We start from the raw sequence: 8,906 nt of genomic DNA on the forward strand, positions 1-8,906 counted from the left end.
GTGGGAGTCTATCGGAGGGGTGAGTTGGTTGGCATGTGCCAGGCCTTACATGGCTTATAACCTGTGTTCTTCTGTGCAGTTTGTTTCTCAGTGTGGGATCAGATTTGCTCTTCTTCTCTCCCCCTTTCCTGCTTTCTTTCCTGCCTTCATTTACACTGTGTCTGATGCCATAGGAGAATCAGAGATGATGCAGCTATAACCCCTACCCTCAAGGACCTGGTCACCCTCTACTCGAGAAGGAAGGCACACTCAAAAGTAACCACACTGAAAATAATAATAGTAATAATAATAATAATAATGAGAAGTAGGAAGAGGAGGAGGAAGAAGAGGAAGAGATAGAAGGCATGAGAGATTAAGGATTTGGGGATTCAAGAGAAGGGGAGTAGATGTTCCCTTGGGCTTCATGGAGGAAGTAAGTAGCATACCTGAGCCTGGAAAGACAGGTGAGATTAGGACTGATATGATGCCCAGGGCAGTGGGGCAATCTGGCAAATTATAGACAGGGATAAAGAAAAGAGCAAAGATGTAAATGAAGAAAATAAGGCAGCATGGCTGAAAGACTCAAAGATCCTTCCAGAGAGAAGATGCAAACCAAGGAGTACAGAAGAATAACATTTTGCCCTCCTGAAATAGGGTCAGAGCAAAAATGGCATTGGATGCCAGGTTTAGGAGATTGGACACATTTAGGACATCTGTTGGGAGCCACTGAGGACTCATTAGCAGGTTAATGGTGTTGAAATTAATCTTTAGGAAAAATAATCTGGCATCAGTTGTATGGTAGTTACGATGAAGGGGAAATAAGCCATAGAGATGAAAGTTAATGCAATGTGAGATAGTCCAAGAGATTGGAAATATGGTGAGGGTCATCCGGTGAGAAAGCAATGAGGAAGCAATGAGGAAGCAATGAGGAAGCAATGAGGAAGAGCATGGGGTGAATAGGGCAGGGCTCTACCAACTGCCCACGAAAAGGGAAGAGTTGAAAGTGACTCTACAGGTTGGTGTTTTGACATTTGGTCGAGCTGACAGGAGAGAGGTTGCCGATGATATTGACCTCCCCTTGATCTGCCTCTGCTGGCAGCACAGATGGGGTCAAAAGTCCCACATGGCTTCAAACTCACTTTGCACTCTGCCTGTGTCTCATCTCAAGGACTCCTTGTGCTTCTTTCCATTTGTGCCCCAAGGTCTTCTCCAAAACCTAGGAGCTTGCTTGGCTTGCCCACAGCAGTAGCCAAAGTGTGTGTGTCAGAGGAGAGAATACCCTGGGAAACTCTCAACCAGTGAGAAGTAGGATCAATGTTGTGCCTTCAGTCCTTCGGGAGCACAGTGTGGAAAGCGTCCTGACTCCTCCTCGGAAGGACCCCGCAGAGCAGAGGCTGCCTGGCCTGCAGCACTGGTCCTGTGGGGGCTGCCTCACATGGATGCTCCTGCATCCCTGTCTCCCTCTCCCTGGTCCCTCCCTCCTGCTTCCTGGGATCACCTCCCACATAAATCATCCTCACCCACTCCATGTCTCAAGCTTTGTTTTGGGGATAATCTGAGACAGACATATCCCGTGTAAGGTGGCCAGTGGACACTCAGGTGGGGCTTTTCCTAAGACAAATGTAAATCTGACTCCAGGACCCTAGAGAGAGGCTGGGGGTTGAGATACAGTGTTAGGAGTCATCTGCATGTGCAAGGTGATTGAAATTAGGGAAGCGAATGCAATTGTCCAGGAAGGAAATGTGTGTGGGTGGGTATGGTGCAGAAAAAGGAAAGATAACATGCCTTGGGGAATTCTCCATTGGCAAGGGGTAAGGATGGAAGGAAGTGGAAAGCCAGCATGGAAATGGAAAGTATATGCACCTGGCCCCTGGAAAGTCTTTAAAAAATACCAACCGGCGGGCTTAGGGGGCGGGCCGAGCACGGGGGTTAGGGCTAGCGGACGCGGGCCCACGCGTGGGGCCATGCAGGTGGGTGTCCACGGCCCGCCCAGCTCTAACTCCAATCCCAGACCCGGCTCGGAAACGGCTCAGGCCTAAGCTCAACAACGCGCTGAGGTGGCCATGACCGGTAGCGCCCGCAAAGAGGCGGTGCAGGCCGCGGCCCAGGAACTCCTCAAGCTCGTGAACCGGAGCCCCTCTCCTTTCCACGCCGTGGCCGAGTGCCGCGGCCGCCTCCTCCAGGCTGGCTTCCATGAACTCAAAGAGACGGAGAGCTGGGATATCAAGCCGGAGAGCAAGTACTTCCTGACCAGGAACTCCTCCACGATCATCGCTTTTGCTGTGGGAGGCCAGTATGTTCCTGGCAATGGTTTCAGCCTCTTTGGGGCCCACACGGACAGCCCCTGCCTCCGGGTGAAAGGACGGTCCCGCCGCAGCCAGGTGGGTTTCCAGCAGGTTGGCGTGGAGACCTATGGTGGTGGGATTTGGAGCACCTGGTTTGACCGGGACCTGACCTTGGCTGGACGCGTCATTGTCAAGTGCCCTACCTCAGGCCGGCTGGAACAGCGGCTGGTGCACGTGGACCGGCCGATTCTCCGCATCCCCCACCTGGCCATCCATCTGCAGTGCAGTGTCAACAAGAACTTTGGGCCCAACATGGAGATGCGCTTAGTCCCCATTCTTGCCACAGCAGTCCAGGAGGAGCTGGAGAAGGGGTCCCCTGAGCCTGGGCCTGTCAGTGCTGCAGATGACCGGCACCACTCGGTCCTCATGTCCCTTCTCTGCACCCATCTGGGACTGAGCCCCGAGGATATCTTGGAGATGGAGCTTTGCCTTGCTGACACGCAGCCTGCGGTCCTGGGTGGTGCCTACGAGGAGTTCATCTTTTCCCCTCGGCTGGATAATCTGCACAGCTGCTTCTGTGCCCTGCAGGCTTTGATCGACTCCTGTGCGGCCCCTGCCTCTTTGGCCGCGGAGCCCCACGTGCACATGATCGCTCTCTATGACAACGAAGAGGTGGGCTCCGAGAGGGCCCAGGGGCACAGTCATTGCTGACAGAGCTGGTGCTGTGCCGAATCTCAGCCTCATTCCAGCACCTGACAGCCTTCGAGGAAGCCATCCCCAAGTCCTACATGATCAACACAGACATGGCCCACGCCGTGCACCCCAACTACCTGGACAAGCATGAGGAGAACCACCAGCCCTTGTTCCACAAGGGCCCTGTGATCAAGGTGAACAGCAAGCAAGGCTATGCCTCGAATGCAGTTTCAGAGGCCCTGATCCGAGAGGTGGCCAATAAGGTCGGGGTGCCCCTGCAGGATCTCATGGTCCAGAATGACTCTCCCTGTGGAACCACCATTGGACCTATCTTGGCTTCTCGGCTGGGGCTGCGGGTTCTAGATTTAGGCAGCCCCCAACTGGCCATGCACTCCATCCGGGTGACCGCCTGCACCTCAGGAGTACTCCAGACCCTCACCCTCTTCAAGGGCTTCTTTGAGCTGTTCCCTTCTCTGGGCCATAACCTCTTAGTGGATTGAGGCCTCTTGGAAAGACTTCTCTTGCACTTGAGAAGTGGTCAGCTGAGCTGAAGCTGGATTATTAAAGTGGATTTCTCACTCAGAAAAAAAAAATACCAACATTTCACTAGAGAGTCACTGATGTAGACTCTTTAGGGATGGGGGCTTCTCTTCCAGTTAGACTGATGATGGGGAAAAGAGGGAACAGAGATCATTTGATAGCTTGAGGCAACAAGGTAGGGAGGAGGTGTCTTTAAGTACAGAAGAGATGTAGAGGGGATGTATCCCAGGTAAAGGGAATTAAGCCAATGGGAAGGAAGACATTAAAGATGCAAGAGAAAGGGAATAATATATGGAGAGGGACTCAGGGGAGGTGAAGGGATCGAGAACACAAGTGGGGTCACAAGAACTTAGCTTTAATAAGGAGAACTCATTCATCCAACCATCCAACAGGCATGGGTCAGGTCCCTTCTGTGCTGCCAGGATTTGCACTAGGACCCTTGGCATCCGAAGGGGGGCAAGGCACAGCCAGTCCCCTCTAGGAGTGAGGAAGGACGGTACGAAACAATCCCTGGAAACGGGGTAGGTTCTAGAATGGAAACGTATGGTGGAAAAGAAAGAAATGCTCCTGCTTTAAATAGCACCTCTGACTGCTTACCCACTGGTTTCAGTAAACTGAAGGAAGCTCACCTCCCAGGGGCTCAGTTGTGTCACCTTTCCCCACTCCTCCCCTGAGCCGTTGCAACAATCCGAGGAGAAAGGCATTGTGTGGCAGCACCTAGCACAGTGATGAGCACGTACTAGGCCTTCCAAGCTTAGCTTTCTTTCTTCCCAGGGCAAAGCACAACAGTACCATAGAGGAAGACATGTTTTACTCTGTCCCAAGAACCAAGTAAAGCTTTTGAGAGAAGCTGTTATTCAAACTAACTTAGAGCTGAGGGAGGAGTAAGGGAGAAGGTGGTCGAAGATTCAGGAATAATTGGAGTTAAGAACTTCCTCTTCTATGAGGAAGGTCGGTCTGATGGCTCTGCTCTTCCAATAACAGAAAGCAGCATTGTGTTTTGAGTGTGTTATGGCCTGATCTGGCCTCCCCGCCCCATCCATATGTTGACAGCCTAACCCCAGTACTTCAGAATGTGACTATTTGGTGACAAGCTCTTTAAAGAGGTAACTAAGGTAAACTGAGGTCGTATGGGTGGGCCCTAATCTGACCAGGTCCTTGTAAGAAGAATAGGTTAGATCACAGACACACCCTGGAATAAGACGGCCATGCACAAGCCAAGGGGAGAGGCCTCCGAAGAAACCAACCCCAATGACACCTTGATCTTGGGCGTCTAGTCTCCAGAACTGGGAGGAATACCCTTCGGTTCCTCCAGCCACCTCGTCCATGGAGTTACGCATTAAGGGCGAGGGGACATCGACAGATTAGAGACAATGAGTGTTTTGGAAGAGCCATAATGGGAAAGTCAATTAAAGCTGAATGAATGGTCTCCTGAAGAGAAGATGGTCCAGCTAACTAAGGATGAGTCCATGATTTTTCCCCCAGCAACATTTGGTAAGACAGCACATAAAACTGGGCTGCGGTTGGGTTCTAGCACCAAGAGACTCCTGAGGCAGGAGAGTGGGGACTTCCTGAGTGGCAGTGAGCAGGTGAAATGGCTGACCTGGGGCACAGCCCAGGAGAGGCAGATGAGGCTGGTGAGGACAAATAGACTGGGAGGTGAAGGGGGAGAATTGGGTCATCACAGGGGAGGGGGTGGGAGATAGGAAAGGGCAGATCTTGTGCTCACAGAGGGGCAGCCAGCTTGAGGGTGCATTCATGGTCTAAACACAGTGGACAGAGTCTTGTCATGTCAGGTGGGGACTGAGTCAGAGTGAACAGTGGCCAAATACCACATGGAGAGTTAGGGCGAGGATGTTTGCCAGTGCCCAGCGGTCCATGTTTTTGAACAGCAATGTTCTTCTGCAATGTGGAAGTCCTGGCTTGTAGACCGTCCTTGTTTGTCACAGAAGGGCATGTCTCCTTTATAAGGATGGATATGTGAGGCCTTGGACCCTCAATATGTTACTGAAAATTATTGTGCTCTGGTAGAGCTAGAACCTATGTCTCCTCATTCCCAATTAGGGCTGTCTACAACCTGCTCACAGTATTAGCAAGTACGTGGGGGTGAGGGCACTGGTGTCCTCCCTCCACAGAAGGACGTGGTTTAAGAGTCATTTCCCCAAAACCTCTCCAGGATGAAGTCTTGAAGCCTGTGGATTAGCAGGTACCCTATGACCAGCTGTAGACCGGTGAGGGTCCAGGCCTCACATGGCAGAGTTCCCTCCTAGACTCTCACATTCTGGAATTCTGAGACTAAGGCCACAAATCATCCCTGTGTGCTTGGGGTAGAATGGAAAGAAATTGGAATGACATATCTCAGAATGTCATTGGCCTTGACCATTTTCTGCCTAATCTCTGCTTAGGTGACTTTCTAAACCATTCTTAAAGACACTCATCGATTCCAGGTAGTCATGCACTACACGTCGCAGAGAGCCAACACCCAAGAAGCAGTCACCAAACATTTGCTGACTTATTGGCTGCACAGAAGTCTTCCTACCCAGAGGTTCTGATACCCTCATACGCAGCCACACATGCATTCCTTACAGTGTGGTTGGCTGAGGGCTCAGCCCTGGCAGTGTTCTCACACTCCCTCCGGCTTGTCTCATCTGCGGAGACGTCCACTGCAAGTAATTTGTTACCAATAATAAGGCATCAAGTCTGAGAAGCCTTTATTTGTGAAATAGAGAAGATTTAAAAGAGTGCTTATCATAATGTCTCTTGCACTTGGCTTGTATTTCAGTTTGCTCTCTGAGTGGGAAAGCAATGGGTAGTCACAGCCAGATTACAGAGCCTGGTGCATCCTCTCTGTTAAGGCAGTGGATGTGTTTGGAGTATGTAGCTTTCATCCAAGTGTCCTGACTTATTGGGGGTGGGGTTGGGGAACAAGTTTGAGACTTGCTGTTAGAACATTCGTTCCTCAACATGGAAGAGATGGCCAGATCTTCAGCTTTTTCCTCGCCAGGCTAAATATTCGCAGATCTGCTCAGCGACTGGACATTTAGCACACTCCTGAAGAACATTTTAATTGTCTGAGCGGGTCTCTGAGGACCTGCCCCCATTAGCATGAGAGTGATTTCTGAAAGTTGCCCAAACATAGCAAATGCAGCTGTGTCCTAACAACACGGTGCCAGGGACCTCTGAACCATGTCTCTCTCCATAACCTTGGCTATTTCAAAGAGATCATTAACAAGGTGGAATTGGGTGCCCCGGGGGTCACTGCACAATATACATTGTTACTGTCTTTTAATGGACTTTCCCCAGACACGGTGATTCTTAAAGTGCAGCGTCGGCAGGTGCTAATGCCAGGCTGAGCCAAGCTGTCTGCGAAGAGAGTACCCAGTGTGCCAGTCCTGCCAGAGCAGATCTGAGCTCGGGCAGATGGATCAGGCTTGGAGAAAGGAGGAGGGGACATGGGCTTAGGGGGAGGGGGCACCAGCGGAGAAGCTAGGCAGCCCTTGGAGGTCTTTGTTATTGATTTAGCGTGAGGACTGAAAGTGGCAGGCAGGCAGGTGGCTGGGGCTGGCGGGCGGGGAAGACAGGTGTAGGCAGTCGTGGGCAGTGATTAGCCAGGGTGTTACAGATGTGGCTGGGGGTATCAGCTGCCGGTGATTAGCTCGGACACTTCTGAGGGGCGTGGCATCAGATGGTGGTTCCAGAATGCAGATGTGAGACGCCTTGTCCCCCCCACTTCCACACCCCTACATACTCTTTCCACTCTCCCAAGCACGTGCCCTTCAACTTCACCTTCACCTCTGTGCCGCCCCCACCCCCTTCCCTGTGTTCCTCTCTAGGCGAGGGTCAGGGATATGCAGATTGCTCTCCCCCAGTCTTCAGTCTCAGCCAATTTCTGAAATGATCACACAGACTGAGCACCCTCAGATACCAGGCAAGACAAAACCTGCGTAATCTGTAAATATGACCGTGCTCATCCATGTGAGAAACATACCTGGTGGCAGAGCATGTTTATAGCCCACTGTCTACTGGGCTTGCTCCTTTTTTAAAAACCTGCCTATGATTTTTACCCAAAAAAGTGATTTTTATTGAAGTAGAAGATACACAAAAAGTAAACATATGAGTGCCGCTCCCACTGGATCAAGAAACAGATCATTCACAACGCTCCAAAAACTTTCTTTAGTCTCTGTTCTGGTCTTCCTCTCCGAAAGTGGCCAGTGACTTCAGTCACCATAGATTGGTTTTGGCTCTTTGGGAATTTTATATGAATGAACCCATCCATAATGCATTACATCCGATCGAACTCTTTTTGATCAATGCTTGTATGCAGCTGTTTATTCCTTTTCATTGCTGTATCCTATTCCACGGTCCAAGTCATTCACAATTCTCTATTCTGCTATTCATAAACTTTTGGATTATTTATGGATTTGGGTTATGATGAATAATGATGCCCTAATCATTTTTAACAGGTGTTTTGTTGTATGTATGCGTGCATTTCTGTATACTTGGAAGTGGAGTTGTTAGAATCATAGGGTATGGGTGTGCTCAGCTATCATCAAAACTGTTTAGTAGAAAGGGTTTTGCAAAACAGTTGTGCCATGCCTTGGCCCTGATGTCATGGGACTGGCCCCGCTCACACCACAGAGGCCCGGGAGCTCATAGCAAGCCAGTCACCATCCACAACCACCTGTCTCAGGCCTTCCGTTGGACCACCCAGCTGCTCACCCATTTGGACATTTGGTCCCCCCTACCCCATTCATCTACTCTTGTGCCTCGGTACTTATGAACTCTGGCTCCCTATAACCATTGCAGGCCTTCCTTGCTTCCACGACCCCTTTAGATGTGCTTCTGTGACTCACTGACCAGTTGTTCCACCCAGTTAAAATCTTGACTACACCCCTACTCCACAGAGTTCTGGTTTTGGATCCACAGAGCTCATTCAGGCCAGCCCTGGCTTCCAGCCTGTGCATGAGTGCGGGTGGGGCGATCGGAAGTAGAGTTTGCCGTCTCAAGAAGAGAAGCAAATGAACTGTAAGACAGGAAGATCAATGAAATTGGCTTTTTTTCATTATTTTTTATTGTTATGTTAATCACCATACATTACATCATTAGTTCTTGATGTAGTGTTACCCATCCCCCCACCCTCCTCCCCTCTAGAACCCTCAGTTTGTTTCTCAGAGTCCATCCTCTCTCATGGTTCATCTCCCCCTCCGACTTACTCCACTTCATTCTTCCCCTCCTGCTATCTTCTTCTTTTTCTTTTTTCTTAACATATGTTGCATTATTTGTTTCAGAAGTACAGATCTGTGATTCAACAGTCTTGCACAATTCACAGCGCTCACCATAGCACATACCCTCCCCAGTGTCTATCACCCAGCCACCCCATCCCTCCCACCCCCCACACTCCAACAACCC

The 8,906-nt window shown here is 50.4% G+C and overlaps 1 pseudogene; it reads left to right on the top strand.

Annotated features, from left to right (window-relative positions):
* The first annotated feature begins 1,964 nt into the window (after nucleotides 1–1,964).
* LOC112840592 (aspartyl aminopeptidase pseudogene) lies at nucleotides 1,965–3,550 on the top strand (annotated as a pseudogene).
* The last annotated feature ends 5,356 nt before the right edge of the window (nucleotides 3,551–8,906 follow it).

The sequence above is a fragment of the Callorhinus ursinus genome, unplaced genomic scaffold (genome assembly GCF_003265705.2).
Source record: "Callorhinus ursinus isolate GAN/ISIS: 27379988/994484 unplaced genomic scaffold, GSC_fseal_2.0 scaffold19, whole genome shotgun sequence".
NCBI lineage: Eukaryota > Metazoa > Chordata > Mammalia > Carnivora > Otariidae > Callorhinus > Callorhinus ursinus.